This window comes from Triticum aestivum, chromosome 4B, assembly GCF_018294505.1.
Source record: "Triticum aestivum cultivar Chinese Spring chromosome 4B, IWGSC CS RefSeq v2.1, whole genome shotgun sequence".
NCBI lineage: Eukaryota > Viridiplantae > Streptophyta > Magnoliopsida > Poales > Poaceae > Triticum > Triticum aestivum.
Window position 1 is genome coordinate 594,193,144 of NC_057804.1, and position 21,550 is coordinate 594,214,693.

A 21,550-nucleotide genomic window follows, 5' to 3' on the forward strand; every position below is an offset into this window, starting at 1 on the left:
TTAAAACAAATTTTCAAAAATAGAAGATGATCCATGATGTGCTGGTCATAATAGGAAGTACAGAAACAAAACGTTATACATTATGAACAGGAGACGTCATCCTCTTGGTCTCTCCCTTCAACACTTCAAAAGAAAAAAAAAATCTGTAGGACACGTGCTCCCCTTGATCTCCCTTCTTTGGTTGAAGTTACCCATGTATGTGTGACACAACTAGGTGAGTATGTTGTGCGCAAATGCATCTAGGTATGTGAAGTAGTTTATTTCTGATCCAAAAATCACCACGCACATCACAAAGCATGTACGCGTGTACTATAGAAATCATGCATGTATTTATATCACGCTTACATATATATTCACGAATATGTATGTGACATGCACAGTGTGCTCATAAAATAAGAAAATACCCAGTATCAGGAAAGTTATAAATCTATATTGCAAATACATGTAACAAAAAACTCCTAAAATATATTTAAGAAAATCAAAATTGCTAAATTGTGCAAGTGCATACAAAATATCCTAAAATACATTTTAAAAAGTGAGGACATGTAGATTATGTAATTGCACAACAATGGTGAGTGCTTAATTAAGTTTTTAAAAAATACAATTTGTTAGTAGCCAAAGAAAAGCATTTTTATTACTTCTCGTGACCAAAGAGTTGGGATCAAGGATCAATTCCCAATATGTACAAACTTTCAAAATCATATATGTGGGCATCCAATAATTTATGGAAATTTTTTAAATGGAGAATGACGAGATTCTAGAAATTTACAGACCAATTAAAAATAAAACAAACTTCTAATATTAATGTTGAAACTTTAAAATATAAGGATGGCCTCTAGAACGTTGCAGTCCATGTGAAAAAAAGATTTGACAAAAAAAAACAGAAAAAGGGAATCAATGGAAAGACAAAGAAGGCATCCAAAAGTTAAAAAAAATCTTCAAGAAGTTCAATGATTTCCCAAACATTTTAAAAGTACAAGGATAAACCTGAACTAAGCCATGTCTCATAACGCGGCATGCAACTCATGGCGTGGTTACAATGATCGACATAAACTAACTCCTCCGAGAATGGTGGAAGCTCTCACCTATGTTTTCAAGGAATATTTCAATCATATGTACGATGTAGATGCAACCAGTAATTGTGCAAGTAGCAACGAGTAGAGAGCAATATCAAAAAGTAAAATCGTTGCAAAAAAATTAAAAGTATATGATATATGTGTAATAAAGTTAAACAGAAAATACATTTTAAATATATTTAGTAATTACAAATGTCAGGAGCCGTTAAATATATATAATGGCGTCACCGCTTTTTGTTGTGACACAATGCTTAAAAAAAAATTCAAAAATAGATGATGATCCACGATGTGCTGGTCATAATAGGAAGTACAGAAACAAAACATTATACACTATGAAAATACTTTTCTTTCTACAAGATTCAAACAAAACAATACATATATAAAATTTTCTATATACAATATTAAATCCTCAAAAATTACTAGCCCGTGCAGGTGCACGGGTTGATGACTAGTAATACTAATAGGGCGAAGCTAATACTACTACGTGAAGAAAATTTAACTCTCCAAGGAGTCAACTCGAAATTAATGCCCCACGCCCCCCGGTCGCACTTACTAGCGTTAACATGTGGTACACGACCCTCCGAAGCAACATCTGAACCACACGGTCCTTCCTCCATTTAAAGCCCTGATTTCTCTCTCTAAACGCAACAGTTAATCACAATAATTAATAGATGTCGTTTTAGCTACTGTGCAGGGCAACGTATTAACTCACATGCAAGCCAGCTTCAATTCCTTGACTAATCAACCCGTAGTTGCGCTTCATGCATTGGGTTTCCGGGGGAGATAACAAGGTAGAGTAAGTAGCGGACGACGCCTAAACATTTTGGGAATATCTGATTTTCGTAAGATGGCTTAACACCTAGACGGAGGGAGTACTACCTGAGTCCAAGTTTTTACGCCACGTCATATACTTTTTGTCAAAGTTTGACCAAAAAATTTAACTACTCGCTACTTTTCGGTTAATAGGTCATAAATATGAAATCTCATCAACCAAGGCAGGCGATGAATGGAGACTGGCCATAGTGGGGAGTAACTTAGACTAGTAACATATGCATGTTACTAGTTTATGTTACTCCCTCCATTTTTGTATACAATGCCACAAACTCAAATTACAGGTACCAATATAAAATTTAATGTCTGCTTTGAAAGTTAGCTTTTCTTTTTGTTTACTCGGATCATTAATACCCCACACACATGCAAAAAACTGAGTGGAGAAAATAGCTGACTGTCATTATAACTGCATGCATGCAACTATTAAACAGGTTGCTAGTACGAGAAAATATTATTAATTTTTCCTCGATTACTATTGGTGGCCTTATATAGATGCAAAATGTATATTCCATAGTGTCCTTGTATATAAAAATGGAGGGAGTACTACCTATGTGGTATCATGCAACACTTCATTAATTATGTTGTAGACTCATCTGGTCTTGATATGTGTGATGTTACTTATACTACTAATAACTAGATATGTTACCACATGGCTCTTTTTTCATTAATTACTTGCCACATCACCTGTTTTGCCTAAATATGTGTGATGTTACCACCTATGTTACTCCCACTCTGGGTAGTCGGAGAAATGTAGTACTCCATCTCGTAGTTTACAAAATTACTCAAACTTTAATCTGCATTAATTGCAATATATTCATGGACGACCACTAAATGATTAGGAATGTTACATGCACTGGTTGGTTTCTTTTCATCCTTGCATGCATCAATTTAATGCACCTTGAAATGTGAACACGTTTATTTTCCAGCACATTTATTTATTTCATCAACGACATTTTGATACAGGGAAGTACATTCACCAATTCTTTGCTAGGAGAGCAAGACCAAAGAAAACAAGAACCATAATTAGACATTTTAAAAGATATCCAATTTCCATAACTGCTCCTACTAATTGTATTAATATCTTCTCTATGTCTTCATTGTTGATATGTGGCTTCTCGAGCTTGCACACTTCTTTCTTCTTTGATTCTAAAGAACTAGACGTTGCTTCACATCTAATATCATCTCTAGTCTCATCTCTAGCCTCTACTCTAGCAAGGAGTGCACGAGCATCTACCAAATTTCGTGCTATCAATACATCATGTATTCTTTCCAAAACTAAAACTTGCATCCATCCTGCACACAAGTGTGAGTATAAGCTACCGAACATGCGCCGAATAAGGGAGCACAGCCGAATCAAAAGAAGTATGTACCTTATCTTTTTTGCACTTGATGAACACCCATCCGGGATGTTGTGGCGTGGTCGAGGACCTGCCGCGGGCAGCCATAGCACTTTATGAGCGGCAATGGTGAACCGACTAGTTGTTGGGCCAGGGCCGAGCCCGGACGGTGGCCGGCTGTGTCTTTGTCGGTGATCCACTGATGGGATAGATCCGAGAGGCTAGAGGCAGATTCAGTACCTCCACGCAACATGGAGGCATTGCAATTGTGATGCGACCTGGTACTTGGACACTCCATGGCAAGGAGCAGTCGCAAGCGGCCGGAATGCTCCAAATCCGGCAGCCGCATGCGTCAAATCATGTGGCCGCAAATATAGCAGCTGACAGCCGGTGTCGGGACGAGAGGCACAGATCTGGTCGTCGTGCTTTGGTTGGCTGGACTATAGTGCGAGGCTCTGACGGACCTGTGTGTACCTCTTTTCTTCTTGTACGTACTCCATTTATCTCACTTCATGTGGCTTGGCACTCCCACGGTATTCCTATTCTATGAACATGTGTGTGCGTGTGTGTGTGTGTTAGAGAGTGCGACGCATCGACCTACTCCTATAGAGAGATGATGTGTAGTACTACGATTTACCCGCGTGAGTCGGTGCATCCTCTCGTTTCTGGGTGTCCGATCGGGATAGCTGCCACGCCCGCTCCTGACCAGCCTGGCCCACCCAAAGCCCCTCCATCGCCCGCGTGCGCTTCCCGCTCCAAAAGGTCAGCGCCTGAAAGGATCGAGAAGAGGTGTCTAGAGGGGGGTGATTAGACCCTCAACAAACAAAGTTGGCAGTTTTTAAGTTTTTCAAGTTGAGCTGATAGATTAGCACAATTTCAAGCAAACACATTACAATTCAAGCAAGCATGCAAATAGTAGGTGAGCAGCGGAAAGTAAAGCATGCAACTTGCAAGAAAGTAAAGGGATGGGATTGGAGTGTGCAAACGCAATTGGAGACACGGAGATTTTTGGCGTGGTTCCAATAGGTGGTGCTATCGTACATCCACGTTGATGGAGACTTCAACCCACGAAGGGTAACGGTTGCGCGAGTCCACGGAGGGCTCCACCCACGAAGGGTCCACGAAGAAGCAACCTTGTCTATCCCACCATGGCCATCGCCCATGAGGGACTTGCCTCACTAGGGTAGATCTTCACGAAGTAGGCGATCTCCTTGCCCATAGAAACTCCTTGATTCAACTCCACAATCTTGACGGAGGCTCCCAAGTGACACCTAACCAATCTAGGAGACACCACTCTCCAAAAGGTAATACATGGTGTGTTGATGATGAACTCCTTGCTCTTGTGCTTCAAATGATAGTCTCCCCAACACTCAACTCACTCTCATAGGATTGGATTTGGTGGAAAGGTGATTTGAGTGGAAAGCGACTTGGGGAAGGCTAGAGATCAAGATTTATGTGGTTGGAATGGATTATCTTGACCTCAACACATGAGTAGGTGGTTCTCTCTCAGAAAATGAATGCTGAAAGTGTAGGCACATTCTGATGGCTTTCTCCACGAATGAATAAAAGGTGGAGGGGTTATATAGCCTCCACATAAAATCTAACTGTTATACACAATTTACCAAACTCGATGAGACCGAATCAGAAAACTCGGTCACACCGATTTAGTTCATAATGTGACCATTAGGCATTTCGGTGGGACCGACATGTCAACTCAATGGGACCGATTTCTTTAGGGTTAGGGCATAACGTAATCTCGGTGAGACCGATTACACAAACTTGGTGGGACCGACTTTGTAATAAGCTAACCAGAGAGTTGGTCAGGCAAACTCGATGGGACCGATTCGCTCATCTTGGTTTGACCGAAATGTTACGAAGGGGAAACAGAGAGTTTGCATTGAGAACTCGGTGGGACCGATCGCTCCATCTCGGTTAGACCAAAACGTTACGAAGGGAGTTTGCAATCCCATCTCGATGAGACCGAGATCCCTATCGGTGAGACCGAAGTGACTAGGGTTTCTGGCAGTGGCTATGTCAAATGAACTCGGTGGCGCCGGATAGATCAAATCAGTGGGGCCGAGTTTGACTTTTAGTATGGGACATATGTGGATATGAGAAAGTGGTTGTAGCGACCCGACCTCAGACGGTCAAGTCTCTGTGCTTAAGTGTCATCCCTGGATCGGTATGCTGACACACACAGTACTCGAGGATTTATAACAGAGGTAAATCACATGTATAAAGTAATGTAAGTACTATTACCTCAATCCATAAAGCGGAAGAAACAATAAGATTGTGGATTCCCATCAACACCAACGGCAAAGTTGAGTGTAAAAATCATAACCCTAATGTATCACTTACTCGTCGTAAGATTCCTGCAACATGAGACGTTGCAGCCATGTAGGTCGGTACATTGAATGTACCGGCAAATTCACACCATAGAGCAAAGATGAATAATAGCTATCACTACATGCATATTTGGCTGGTGGAAAGCTCTATGGTTACTGTTTTGCATAAAGCCATTTTTTCCCTACAACAAAGGAATAAATTTTATTTAACTATCATAGTGGTTGTTAAACATTGAGAAGGTTCCTCCAACTCAATACCAATTAATAATCATCAACCCAACAAATTATTTAAGTAATGTGATGAGATCAACATGATAATCCAAGAACCAGATACTCATGGTGTTCATAACCGGGGACACGGCTAATCATGATTAGTTTGTACACTCTGCAGATGTTTGCGCACTTTTCCCCACAAGACTCGATCTCCTCCGTTGGATTTCTCGCACTACATGATGTTTGAGAAACGGATAACCGAGACAAGTCTTTCAGAAACATTAACTCTTTACTCTGGGTGGATAATTGCACCTACTTTCCCCTACATCTGCTAACCCACCACTGAAAGAGGTCATGCAACATACTCAACTATGCTAGAGCCCATAATAGCTTGTGGCTGCACATTGAAGTTTCTAGCATGAATAATCTTATGATCTCTTTGAGCCTGGGTGGCATTCCATAGGGTGATCACACCGGTACTCCGGGACCCCCCTGGGCAAGCACTGGGTTCTCCGGGTGCCCAGACAACCACTGGGTGCTCCAGGGTGCCTCAACCAATCCACCCAGATGTGTATTAAAGTAGCCACCTTAAGTTAACCATTAATTAACAATACTCACATTTGTCATGGATACACTCACCCAAACCACGTCTACGAGCATAACATAGCAATCCTGAGCATAACGTAGAAGTAACTACCAAAGGTTCGATAACAAAAGGGAAATAGGTTCTACCTCATCATCTACGTCCCAATCCCACATGTTATTCAGATCCTAACCATGCAATGTTTGAGGGTTGAAACTAATGCATAAAAACTGGGTATGAAAAGTATGATCAAAGTGTGAACTTGCACGTACTTTCGATGAAGATTGATTCGCATAATTCTTGAGCATAATTCTTGATAGTTCTATTTGTCACACTCCATTCAATCTATCGGGAGCAAGCAATTGCATACATAAGCACTCAAGCATAAAATTCAAAGAAAAGATCTCGGAAAACTTCGAACAAGCAATTAACTCTTGCAACTGAGAACAATTTCTAAAAGTACCAAAATTAGGTGGATTTGGCCTTATCAGAAAGTTTAGGTCAAGAGTTTCGATTTGCAAAAAGAATCAACTAAAACAGAGTTACGAAACTCAAGAAACAGACGAAACAAGATTGAATACTAATCTGAACTAAACTCAAGTTTTAAATTGACAAAAGCATGTTTAAGTTGGTTTACTGGACAGAGGGGGTCATTATGAAGATTTAGGCGTTGGTTTCATCAAAAACGGAGGTACGAATAAAAAGATATGATAAAAAAATGAGTATGAATCTGAACAAATTTCAAAATTTAAAAATTTCAAAAAGTTGATGTGACAGGTTCACTGGATAGGTGAAAACAAGACGAAATTATAAACGTTGATTTCATCTAATTTGGATGAAAGAGTAAAGAGTTATGGCTATTTGAAAAATCAGGGCCAAACTGTTTTACGGAAAAATATCTACATAATAAGCTACAGAGTATAAAAATAAATACGAAGAATGATACTTCTATAAGGTAGAGAAAAGACAAGTTCAAAGAAAGAAGACAACTTTAAAAAGTCCCGCCTGAGAGGAGAAAAATATGTTTTTTAATGAATCTAGTCAAACCAAAATATTGATTTAATCTGAATCAGATGATTTTTGGAGGTTCTATGGGCCTATATTTATAGGTGAAAAAGAGGCTTAGAGATCAAAACCTAGGCAATATGCGACTAAAGGTAGACGAAAACGAGAAATATAAAAGAATGCCTCGCATGGGCCTAAAGGCTTCGGCCCGCCACGCGCGTACACTGCGCGATGCAGTTCCTTTTTCTTTTTAATTTTTTTAAACACAATTAATATTAGAAAATATACTTTTCAAGCATAGCAAAAAAAAACAGTTATGGGCCTGTCTACTGACTATGCTACGCACGTGGACTACGGAAAGTTATAGGCCGCACATAGAGTTTCTTTTTAAATAAAACAGAAAACGAAAAACTGAATAACGAAAAATAAAAATAAAACTTTGTATAGTCATATTATATATCATAATTTTCAGAAACCCATTTTCTACAATCTGTAGATTTTCCTAGAATCAAATAAGTTCCACAAAAATTCAGATAAAGCAAACAGTGTGTCTGTTGCAATAAAACCTCAGAAAAATTATTTTAAAAATACTAAAATGATTTCAAATTTATTTCTCTTCATTTTTCTAATGTAGAGAATCAGTTTACCTTAATTTCCATATATTTTATTCGTGGAGAAAAACAATTTGAATAAAAACCAAATAATTCCAAATTGAAAATAATTTCAAAAGAGACTTTCAATTTGATTCTTTTAAGCTTCCAACTCATATTTCATATGTTTCGAAGAAGTCATTTTATCTTCTCTCATGAAAATCATTGACTTGCTTAAAGTTTCTTAATTTGAAATAGTTCCAAATGGAATTCAAATCTTTTCAAAACCATTTTCATTTATTTAAGTGGAAGAAGTCATGTCATCTTCTCTCAAGGGTTTTGTGATTAAATGAATTTGAATTCATGGAGATCATAAATGCAAAAAAATGAAAGTTTGGGAAAGTCCTTTTATTCCCTCTCATTTAACTTTCATAAAGTTTTAAATTTCACTCAATTTCACACCACAATCAAAACTATCTATTTAATATAACAGTCCAAAATTTAGAATTTTAGGATGTTACAAACCTACCACCCTTAAAATGAATCTCGTCCTCGAGATTCAGAGAGGCTAGAAAGAAATAGGTTAGGGTCGGGGTGTTCTCAAAATCCATCGATCGTCACACGGGGTCTGGGGTGCTACCACCCTTTAGAAACATGGTTACGGTTCCATCAAAACTCATATAGTCCAACCTTATTGTTGACAGTGTCGATCTTCTCAGATCTCAGAAAAAATCCTACTCTAGGCTCTTCCGGTAGTGGCATAACATTTTCCTCAATTCTTTTGTCCTTCCATCTTAGTAAGGTTCTTCCATCCTTAGCTGACGGGTCTGGCACCAATACTAAACAACTATCGATATCTCATGGTGGTCAACAATTTATGGTTTCTCCTACAGGAAATGGGTTTGGGTTGAACCTCACTGTATACCCTACGATTGGCAACAGCTGCCTTGTACAAGGGGAAAATCGTCATACCATTCTAAGGCTTAATTCTGCTTAATATCGTCGTCTCTTTACTATAGGTAAGTCACTCAGATTTACCATCCCACATAGGAAGGCGAATAATAACAGTAAGTCGGTATGGTGATCAATCCATCCCGCACCCAAATGATTACCTTGTACATGGTTTAGTGAATCTCGCATTCTAACACTCGGTCTTCCTCACAAGCATTGCAGAATTTCTCTTGTCGACGAACCAAGTTTGGATAAATCCATTGATTCTACAAGCCAAAGAAACATATATCGTTCTTCACAACTCTCGGTTTTGCGTTACTCCTATAAGATTGTCTGTTGATAAAAGTCGTATCTTCTTCTAGGGTTTTTCCTTCAGCAAGAATGTGCTTGCTTCTTGGCAGGTCCTGGGGCCTATGGGTTATGGCCCATCTCATCACTTGTAAACCTTGAACTCATCATCAGGGGCAACCGATCATTATTCCAACTTCCAGTTTCCCAGCATTCTTAAATCCATCCAATTGTACTGTCTCCCTTCCTTCTATTGCTACCAAACTAAGACGTGATTACTCAGACTCATCATCGGGTTACAATTGCTCCATTTACCAACATTGTACCTCCTTTATATCCAATAGTACTTCATCCCTTCATACTCTTGGGGTATCTTACATATTGAGATAAAACTCGTACTTATTTTGTCCAAGGTCCACTTCGTGGAATATCATTATCTTTTCCAGGGGTCAAGAGTCCTCACAGGGTACTACCACTCTTGAAATGCACAAACTCATCAATAGACCATATTTCTCATATCCTCGAAAATGGTCAAAATCTTCCTTCATGGAATCCAAATCACTACCAACGATGCTAACTTTAGGGATTCCCGAATTATTACAATCTCTTGTGTCGGTGTTCTGGGAACGGGGGTCCCCAGACTTGCCTGCTTGCGGCCCGCGGCGTGGCTCCACCAGCGGCCCAGTAAGGCCCGTCTTCATCAACGAAGCACTCAAGACCCTCGCGAAGGACAAGCCTCGTAGGGCGGACGATGCAAGGCCTCCTCAGGAGCGGCCTCATCAGGCAGGCTCGCGAGGGAGGCGGAGAGATCAAGGCAAAGGGGTACCTCGCGAGGTTCCCATGATGCAAGCCATGACGACCAAGGCCAGGCGGGCGCCAGCGCGTGCAGTGTACTAGTTTCCCCTTTGGTGCTAAGGGGGCAAGTACAGGCACGGAGTACCAAGGCATCAGGCAAAGGTTTCCATATCAGTGCAACGAGACCAGGACTAGCAGGACGGCAAGACGGAGGTCATCATGGAGCCCAAGATGGCGTCATCACCAGAGCCTTTGTCGGGCGAAGACCACCCTTAGTCAGGATAGCATGTACTAGTTGTCCCCTTTCAAAATGGTCGTTGTGGGATCCCTTCCTGCTCAATATTTGGGAAGAGGATCAGGGCCTCTATAAATAGGACTAGCCACCACCATAGAGAGGGACAGATCCATTCGGACTAGAACCACCCACAGAGCACAAGAACACCTCGCCTCAGGAGGCTGTTCTTCCCCTTGTACTGTTCATCATCAGCCCAAGAGGCAATCCACCACACCACACACTGGAGTAGGGTATTACACCACAATGGTGGCCTGAACCAGTATAAACCTCGTGTCTCTTGTGTTGTGATTTCGTTTAGCTAAGCCTAGGGATTGCGATGAGGCAGAGAGAGTGAGATTCGATAGGGGGAAATCTTCATGCGCACCCCAATGTTCGAACCTTAAGGGTTTTGCCGGAACCCGATATCCGACATTTGGCGCGCCAGGTAGGGGTGCACCGGAGTTCTTACTTCGGCCGATCCGCGTCCCATTGCTTCACCGCATCCATGTCTGGCGATCCGATGACCAACACCGACCATCGGACGGCCTAGCCAGCCCAAGCCACGCTGCCTGCGCAAGAAGATCTCAACCACTCACTCCAAGAGGCTCGCGCACCGCAGAGCATCGTGAGACGAGGACGGCGCGGTCACACGCCGCCCGCCCTTACTCCACGGCGGGTGCGAGCAGCAGCAAGGGCCTCAAACCACACCACGGCCACGGCGCCGCACTCCCGACGGGAACAAGCAAACACGAGGGCTGCGCTCACGGTTGCACGGGAGCTGCTGCGGTGCAGGTTAATGGCGAACGATCAGGATGCATTGCTGGAACGTGTTGCCGAGCTCCTGGAGGCCGTGGCCTCGGGGTTGCCACCCTTCTGCTTCCAGCTTCCACCCCAAGCCCCGGCCGGATCACAAAGCAGGCCTCTCCGCGCCCGCGTGCCCCCAAGAGTGCCGCAAGGTTTCATCAGCGCTAGTTCGACCATCAGCCTCGGGCGCCAGATCACGCCACCACCACCTCCGATGCATCAGGGCATGTGCGCGGCCTACAGCCCAGGCGGGCCTCCGCCGCTCTACCATCCTCAAGACGGCATGCGAGGCCAAACGACGTGGAGCGTGGGGCACTATGGCGAGGTCTTCGAGGCGGCGGCTTCAGAGGCTTACGTGCCTCGCATGATGGATCGAGAATACGCACCGGAGGATGACCCTGGCTCGTTCCTCAGACCAGGATGGGACGAAGAGATGCTAGAAGTTGAGCCTTTTTAGGAGCCTCAAGGAAGTCTCGCCAACCGCGTCGGCAGCAGCGGCTACCGGGTACCACTGATTCCTCAAGAGCAAGCTTACGCTAACCATGGGTCTCAGGAGGTTCCGGTCACAGCAGCGGACGGCTGCACCAGCTCGGCGGCCTCCCTTCCACCAGGAGGGGCGCATTGGGGGCTGCAAGAGAGGGGCAGGGATCCAGGCCCCTCCCCCGGCGCACGGAGCAGGACGCCCCCGGAGGTAGGCCCTCTATCAGGGAGGTGCTGCAAAGCCTACCCCGGCTGAGGACCCGTGGTCGCCGAGGGCACCGCTGGCGTCCCCTTTGCCCCTGTTGGCGTCGTCCTGGTCTCCGGTTGCCGTCGTCCTGGTCTCCGGTTGCCGTCAATGGAGGTCTAGGGTGGCGCAAGGTGGGGCCCTTGTTTGGCAATATGAGGCAAGGCCCAGTACCTGTGAAGAAGGCCCAGTGCATGTGAAGCTCGCCGCCCGTGACACTCTCACGTAATAATGAGTGGGTTTGTACATGCCCCGGAGTCTCTGGAGGCCGCCCTCAGGCCTCAGGGGCTCCCGCCCACGCCTAGTGGCGGCACTTAGCTCCGCGTTGGTGAGAAGACATCGAAGACTAGACTAGGTGCCGGACGCGGCCATTTGCTTTTCGATTCCCTTTCTGCGTTGTGCTTCCTTTGTTTCGGATTTAAATTGGAGTTGAATTTTCGCTTGTGTGCGGGGAGGGTGACTTTTCGCGTTTCTGTGCTTCTTGCATTTTGGTTCCCGCCTTAATCTGGAGTTTGCATCAGCTGCCTCCCCCTCGCGGGTGGGGCTGGGCGAAGCATACACAGATTGCGCATGCCGTGCCGCGGCCGGCGTTTTCTCTTGCGAGGCTTTCTCGACCGGGTCGACAGGTCCTTCAGGAGACCCTCGGGGGCTCACAACCTCGCGAGCCGATTCAGGGCTTGTCCTAACTGAAGGTAAACCACAGCAGCATGCTCGCTGCAGGACACATAGGATTATGAGGGTGCATGATCATCGCCAGCCCTAAAAGCATACAGATGGTAATCTTTTTACATGAGGGGCTTCCCCCTCCCAAAATGCTCTCACGACCTTTGGGGCTACGCCCAAGATTTTGTGTGCAGGACAGGCAACGGAGAAACACGAGATTGGTCAGACATGTCGCTCACCGCGTCTTCCTGGTCACCTTTAGACGCGTCCCTGGCGCTGCTGTCACCGTCACTGGCATCACCATCACCAGCGCCACCATCACCACCGTCGACCACATCACCTCCGTCCGCTGCAACTACCACCCCATCGTTGTCGGAGGCAAAGGCCCTAACGAGCGCATCCACATTGTCCTCCACCCACCGCGCAAGGTCGCCCCGGATGGCTTTGGGCACCGGGGTGATGACAGCGTTAAAATCAAAGGCGGGATTGGCATTATGAAGATGGCTGAAGACGCGAGAAAATGCGCGCCCAAGCAGGGTGCGGCTTCTCTCCTCAAAAAGCTGGTTAGCCCTCGTGGAGCCATTCTCCAAGCGCGTCACCACGTCAGTGAAGAAGCGGAGATGGCTGGCATAGTCGGTCACTTGGGGATGCGGAGCATTCTCGTTGCAGATGTTGCCTAGAGCCACATTGGCACTGACCCTCAGGTCCTGGAGCATAGGGGTGTGCATATGCTCCAGTGTTCGTCGCTGGAGCACTTCTTCCCTATTCTGCCGCGCGATGGACTCGACATCGTCAACCCGCTGTTGAAGAGGAAGCAGCTCGGTGCGGGCCGAGGCCAGCTTGGCCTGCATCGAGATCAGGGCGGCTGAGGCGGCCTCCGTGTGCCGTTCAGCTTCAGCGAGCCTGGACCTAAGGGCGGTAGTCCTGCCCGTGGCTTAGGCTTCAACCAGCTTCAGCTTCAGGTCGTAGCCACTTGCGAGACCTACGCGAGCCTTGGTCATGTGGCGATCGATCTCCTCCTGGATCCAAGCTTCGCGCGCGCCCACGTCGTCTTCCGCCTGGGCAACTTGGGGCTCCCTCGTCTCCAACCGCTCAAGATCAAGACTGCGCTCGGCGGCCTCCAGCGTCAGCGCTTCCTCATGCTTTTGGAGCTCCTCTTCCTCGACAGGTGTCCCCCTCAGCGGCGCGAGAACAGCCTGGCGCAGCTCCACTTGCTGCTCCAGAGACGCGCTCCAGGCTTGGAGCTCCCACGTGCGTTTCTCTGCGAGCTCGCGACGACGATCTGCCTCCCGAGCCTCCGCCAAAGCTCGCGAGAAAGCTTCTCACGAGGCTGCAAGGGACGCTTTGGCTTTCACATTGTCAAGCTCGCGCTGGTGGCGTGCGAGGTTGATGGCCACCTTCAGCTTATGTCGCTCCTCGACCAGCCGCAGGGCCTCGGCCTCAAGGCATGCATCAACATCCGCAAGTTCTCCGCCAAGCTGACCCATCGCATCCATCGCCTTCTGGAAGGACTCGAGGCGGACGACGCTCCATTCGCGCGCGAGCTTGAGCATGCTGCTAATGTTGTCCCCTATCGAAGGCGTCGTCGGCAGGGTATGAAGCGGTTCGCCCCCTCTCGGCATGGGGCCGGGGCTAGCGCCCCCACGACCGCTGGTCGGGCCCCGCGAGGGGCCAGGGCTGGCGCAGACTCGGCGCCCGAAGAGGAGCCCAGGATTGACACCCACCATTGGCCATCCATGACCAGAGGAGGAGCCCTGGGTAGACTGGCTGCACTCCAAGCAAGGTCGCGAAGAAAAGGCGACAAGGGCACAGGCTCAAGGCACCTTGAGGGCAGGCTGGCCCCTCTGATTGGCCCGGTGTCAGGGGCGGCGTGTAGGCTTAGGGCGCTCAATGCCAGGGATGAAGACGAGGCCGTCCCCATGCAACAAGTCACCCGGCGAGGGGTTTCCGGTCAAGACCTCAAGCACCGTCCTCAGTGCTTCGGGCGGGAGCCCTGACTCCTGAAGCCTCATGCGATCTCGGTCACCAGTCAGGGCCCACATCGGCTGGGAATGGCGCTAGAGAGGAGCAATGCGACGCTGGAGGAACTCCTTCACCACCTGAGGCGCGGTCACGCCAAGGCCCCTCAACCTCTTCAACCGGAGCCAGACGAAGGAGAGGCGGGAGCTCTCGAGCTTCTTGTGGCTCCAGCGGGAGTTGGGAACAGCGGGCAATGACGGAGGCGGGAGTAGGGGACTGAGCACCCCAACATCAACATACACCCAGCGCGTCTGGAACCCGCTCATGGACGGAGAGAGAGAAAAATCAATCCCCGAGGCTGCTGTCTCCGTCACAGCCTGGAAGCTCACGCACCCCGAGCATTGCGAGGGATAGGTCAGATGCAGCAAGAAGAAATGGCGCAAGAGGGAAACAGAAGGAGCAATGCCCATCATGGCCTCGCAAACAAAGGCAAAACGACAAGAAGGGCAACAGATTGGGGATCAAGATGCATCATGTGGATCTGGTAATGGGAAAGCACTGTGTTGAAGAAGGCAGAGAAGGGAGGAACCAAGCCAGCCCACAAGGCGTCAACGAAGAATTGAACCTCGGTGACTGACCTGTCAATGGAGGCATGGGACGCGGGCCAAGCTACCGTCTTTCCGCACTCGTTGAAGTTGGAGGCAAGTGCCGGGCAGACCTTTCCCATGGCCTCCAGATTGAGAACCCATGATAGGCCAATGGCGGGTTCGATCAATGGAGGTGGGTTGGCTGAGAGCAGAGGCTTCTTCCCCTTCTCGCGCTAGTCGGTGCCATGGCAATGAAGGGGGAAGAGCGCAAGTCAAATTGGGAGCGGAAGCAGGAGCTCGAGGAGGAAGGAAGGATGGGAAGCACGCTACCTACGAGGAGGAAATAACTGCGTAGGGCATCGGGGCCGCCTAGCCAGGCGGATATTGAGGCGACATGGGGAAGCGGAGACGCCCACGTCCAATCAGTCGCCACGCGTCAACCAAGGCCGCAGGCTTGGGGGCCCGCGGCGCTCCGCACTTGCCCCTTGGCTTCGCCGCTAAGCCAAGTCTGAGCGCGCCTTGGACTCGGGGGCTATTGTCGGCATTCTGGGAATGGGGGTCCCCAGACTTACCTGCTTGCGGCCCGCGGCGTGGCTCCACCAGCGGCCCAGTAAGGCCTGTCTTCATCAACCAAGCACTCAAGACCCTAGCAAGGGGCCAAGCCTCGCGGTGTGGACGACGCAAGGCCTCCTCAGGAGCGGCCTCATCAGGCAGGCTCGTGAGGGAGGCGGAGATATCAAGGCAAAGGGGTACCTCGCGAGGTTCCCATGACGCAAGCCATGACGACAGAGACCAGGCGGGCGCCAGCACGCGCAGTGTACTAGTTTCCCCTTTGGTGCTAAGGGGGCAAGCGCAGGCGTGGAGTACCAAGGCATCAGGCAAAGGTTTCCATATCAGTGCAACGAGACCAGGACAAGCAGGATGGCAAGATGGAGGTCATCAAGGAGCCCAAGACGGCATCATCACCAGAGCCTTTGGCGGGAAAAGACCACCTTTAGTCAGGATAGCATGTACTAGTTGTCCCTTTTCAAAATGGTCGTTGTGGGATCCCTTCCCGCTCAATATTTGGGAAGAGAACCAAGGCCTCTATAAATAGGACTAGCCACCACCATAGAGAGGGACGGATCCATTCGGACCAGAACCACCAGCGGAGCACAAGAACACCTCGCCTCAGGAGGTTGTTCTTCCCCTTGTACTGTTCATCATCAGCCCAAGAGGCAATCCACCACACCACACACTGGAGTAGGGTATTACACCACAATGGTGGCCTGAACCAGTATAAACCTCGTGTCTCTTGTGTTGTCATTTTGTTTAGCTAAGCCTAGGGATCGCGACAAGGCAGAGAGAGTGAGATTCGATAGGAGGAAATCTTCATGCGCACCCCAGTGTTTGAACCTTAAGGGTTTTGCCGGAACCCGATATCCGACATCTTGCATTTCCATTACATGCTTCAACTCAACACCTCATGATAACAGAATTGTTCCCATTACTGCTACTATATTTCTCACAGACTCAACTATTTATCACAAGTCTCCTTCTCTTTGGGACAATCTCTGGCAAAGTGCCCTGCTTCATTACAGGAGAAACATATTACTTCTGACAGGTCACAAGGTTTCCTTTTAGGGAAACCGTTGAAGTAGTGTCCTGAATCTCTGACGCATGTCCTTCTTGGAATCCAATCTATTTCTCTTTCTGGACTTTTTCGTTCCAATCAGGGCTTCGATTTCATGTGGATCATACTCTACTTCCTCTGTCGGAAATTCTACTAGGTCCCCATTCAGACAATTTTGGGAGATGTGTCCTTCTTCTCCACATGAATAGCAAGACTTGGTGCAAGGTTTAATTGGGTTTTCTTCGGGTGTGTCCTCCACCTCTTCCTTCATCACAGGTTCTTCTAAAATTTCCATGAGGGCTCCCTTTTCATTTCTTCTTTCTTCTGCTGGATGGTTTATTGCACCATGGGGTAAATGTGACACTGAGCAGGGTAGTGGGTAGTTCCTTCACACAAGAAACAAGTAATTTGCCTAGTTGGGCATTCTTCAGCTGGGTGACTTTATTCACCATGAGGACATCCATCCTTGTGCTCCGTCTAGGTGTGTCCTATTTCTCCGCAAATCCTGCATGCACAAGGCTTCTTCATCTCATTTCCATAAGGCTTCAAATTCGGGGACGCAAGCCGAGACTTTAGCAGACTCAACATAAATTCTTCCCAAGTGGTCACTCTTTGCCATCCATTGATAGTTTGGTACACCCTCCACCAAGTAGCAGCACCTCTTCCAAAGCACTGATGAGCATGTTGGGTCATATCCTTTTCGGCTATAGTGTTATTCTCCATATGATCTTCCATGTTATGAATCCATCGGTCCGTCTCCGATTGTCATCGACCCAGATAATATGAGCTCATCTCCATTCATCCTCTATTGGGTCCAGGGGTTTTGGGGTGAGATAAGATATATAGGGAGGGATACACGCAATACAAACAATAGTTTTGAAGAGACAGATTTTATTTTGTGGCTGTTGAAAAAAATCAAACAAATGACAGCTCACAATCGTCGCATCTAACATAAGTATATAACAGGGGTTCAGTCTTCTAAAGGTCAATAAATCTTCAAAGTCGCAAAACTCTTCTTGTTCATGTCTCCGATGGCTTCTTTCGATCGTGCTTGTCCTTCTCAAGTTCTTTTTCCAGATCATCAGTATTGACACGAAATCTCCCATGACGTCCTTTAATATTCTGGAGTTGCATTCCAAACTTTTGTGTTTCAACATCCTTGGCATGAACCATGGTCCTACTGTCCTTTAGTTCCTGACGAATCTCCGGTATCTCGAGGTTTTTCTCCTCCAGCTTGGCTACTTTCAGCTTCTCGGTCCTGAGTTCTTCATGAAATGCTCCCTTGTCAAATACGGCTTCCTAAAGTTCCACCCTGTACTTCTTGATGTAATACTCCAGATCCTGGTGATACACCAACTAAGTTTAAAACTTCATCTCTTGCTGATAGGTGCTCCATTATCCCTTTTGTCATCCAATTCTTCCGAAGAATGCATGCTTAACTCAGCAGGGTGGCAATAGCATAAGCGGGCGATAACACCATGGTTAGCCGTGTTTATGCCCATGTTACTGCCATGAGCTTTCATTCCATAATTGATACCTCATGTCTTAGGGTTTTCTTAACAAAAACTTTGAGTTCTAATGCTCCATGTTCTGGTCTTTCTCTGACACCTTGATCTCAGGTATTGACAGTTCTAATAGTCTCACCAGTTCCATAAGGGTAACTTTCCTAGGTCATACCAATCTGGGAATTCTTCAGAGCCTTCAAATTCTCCTAGTCTTTGGAGTCTTCAACCATTGCAGTTTCCATTATTATATTGCACGATAAAATCCTCTCCATTCCAAAGTGGTCTTAGTTGTCCAATATCTTGTACTTCTTGGAGTGGTCTCATCAGTCAAATCTTCACGGTCAAAAGGGGAAAGGGGTATAGTCTCACTAAAAGGGAATATTTGAATAAGCTCAGAAGAGAAGAGAGGTAAAAGATCTTTTTTGAAAAGAAATTTGTAGAGGAAAAATCTTTTCCTATGAGCTTGCCAGTTTCTAGGGTCACATCCTACAGTCAACACGTGATCTGATACCATCTTGTAGCGACCCGGCCTCAGACGGTCAAGTCCCTGTGCTTAAGTGTCATCCCTAGATCGGTATGCTGACACGCACAATACTCGAGGATTTATAACAGAGGTAAATCACATGTGTAAAGTAACGTAAATACTATTAACTCAATCCATAAAGCGGAAGAAACAACAAGGTTGTGGATTCTCATCAACACCAACGGCAAAGTTGAGTGTAGAAATCGTAACCATAACGTATCCCTTACTCGTCGTAAGATTCCTGCAACATGAGACGTTGCAGCCATGTAGGTTAGTACATTGCATGTACTGGCAAATTCACACCATAGAGCGAAGATGAATAATAGCTATCACTACATGCATATTTGGCTGGTGGAAAGCTCTATGATTATTGTTTTGCATAAAGCCAATTTTTTCCTACAACAAAGGAATAAATTTTATTTAACTATCATGGTGGTTGTTAAACATTGAGAAGGTTCCTCCAACTCAATCCCAATTAATAATCATCAACCCAACAAATTATTTAAGTAACATGATGAGATCAACATGATAATCCAAGAACCAGATACTCAAGATGTCCATAATAGGGGACACGGCTAATCATGATTAGTTTGTACACTCTGCAGAGGTTTGTGCACTTCAAATTGATTTTGGGCCTTCCTAGCGAAGTTCTTGAAGATCTTTTGGACCTGCAATTTATCATCAAGAAAGAACACCCACGTAAATCTTGAAAAATCATCAACTATAACTAGACCAAATGAGTTTCCACCGAGACTTTTGTAGGCATTGGGACCAAAGAGATCCATATGAAGTAGCTCGAGCGGTCTTCTCGTGGTCATGATATTCTTCACGGGGTGGCTTCCTCCAACATGTTTTCCTGATTAACAGGCACTACAAAGTATATCCTTGTCAAATATAACATCTTTTATTCCAAGGATATGATCACCTTTAATAAGCTTATCAAGATTTCACATGCCCACATGACCTAACCTTCTATGCCACAACCAGCCTTTAAAGGATTTATCAATTAAGCAAGTTCTAGGTTGAGCCTTTTTAGTGAAATCAACAATGTATAGATCACCTCTACATATACCGGTAAAGACCATTTTATGATTATCTCTTCAAAACACTTGGCAATCTACATTAGTAAATAGGATATTGAAACCGAAATCAGCAAGTCTAGATACAGAAAGTAAATTATAGCCAAGAGATTCAACGAGCATGACATTTTGTATGGAGCTATCATGTGAGATGGCCACCTTACTGAGGCCAACCACCTTACCCTTTGAGTTGTCACCAAAAGTGACATACTTTCGAGGGCTGTCGTTTTCAGCAAGCTCACGAAACATATCCTTGTCTTCGATCGTATGATAGGTACATCCACTATCAAGGACTCATTCCTTTCCTCCTGCCATGTAGCCATAAAGATTAGCCATAAGACCAAAGTGTCTCATTGCATCATCAAGATCATAGTCATTATCATCATTCGCATCATAGTATCCATGTTCAACATCATCTTGCAAATGATCATTTCCTAGAGAGAGTGATTCATTAGATATATGATCATGACAATAATCATCTTTATGAATTCTAATGGCTTCGGAGATGATATTGCTAATGATTCCAACATCTCCTTTGGCACGCATAAGATTAGTAAGCTCAAATAGACAATCACCAAACTTAGGATCATTGGAATTCATCTTACTCAAGGCAATAGACTTATGAAGGATTTCATCTAAGATTTGCAAGGAATAGTTTGGAAAGCATTCCTCAAGAAATCTCCATATAGTATAAGCACAATCAAGAGTAGGCAAGCTAGCAATCAAGTTTCTAGGTAAACCTCTAGTGATAAGATTAACAGTTCTAACGTTGCGGATCATGTCAATGGACTCATCAAGGGTAGGATGCATAGGATCAACATGAGGTGCACAAGGGCTAGTAATATACTTGTTCAAATCATATTCATTGAAAATCATAAGCATCTCATTTTTTTCACTCATGAAAGTACTCTCCATCAAGTATAGGCACTCTATGTCTAAGACTCCCCATCATAGACTCATCCATCTTCCTCCAATGGTGATTAACCCAAAGCAATGGAGACCAATACTCTGATACCAATTGAAAGGATCGAGAAGAGGTGTCTAGAGGGGGGTGATTAGACCCTCAACAAACAAAGTTGGCAGTTTTAAAGTTTTTTAAGTTGAGGTGATAGATTAGCACAATTCAAGCAAACACATTACAATTCAAGCAAGCATGCAAAGAGTATATGAGCAGCAGAAAGTAAAGCATGCAACTTGTAACAAAGTAAAGGGATGGGATTGGAGTGTGCAAACGCAATTGGAGACACGGAGATTTTTGGTGTGGTTCCGATAGATGGTGCTATCGTACATCCACGTTGATGGAGACTTTAACCAACGAAGGGTAACAGTTGCGCGAGTCCACGGAGGGCTCCACCCACGAAGGGTCCACGAAGAAGCAACCTTGTCTATCCCACCATGGACATCGCCCACGAAGGACTTGCCTCACCAGGGTAGATCTTCACGAAGTAGGCGATCTCCTTGCCCGTACAAACTCCTTGGTTCAACTCCACAATCTTGACGGAGGCTCCCAAGTGAAACCTAACCAATCTAGGAGACACCACTCTCCAAAAGGTAATAGATGGTGTGTTGATGATGAACTCCTTGATCTTGTGCTTCAAATGATAGTCTCCCCAATGCTCAACTCTCTCTCATAGGATTGGATTTGGTGGAAAGATGATTTGAGTGGAAAGCAACTTGGGGAAGGCTAGACATCAAGATTTATGTGGTTGGAATGGATTATCTTGACCTCAACACATGAGTAGGTGGTTCTCTCTCAGAAAATGAATGCTGGAAGTGTAGGCACGTTCTGATGGCTTTCTCCACGAA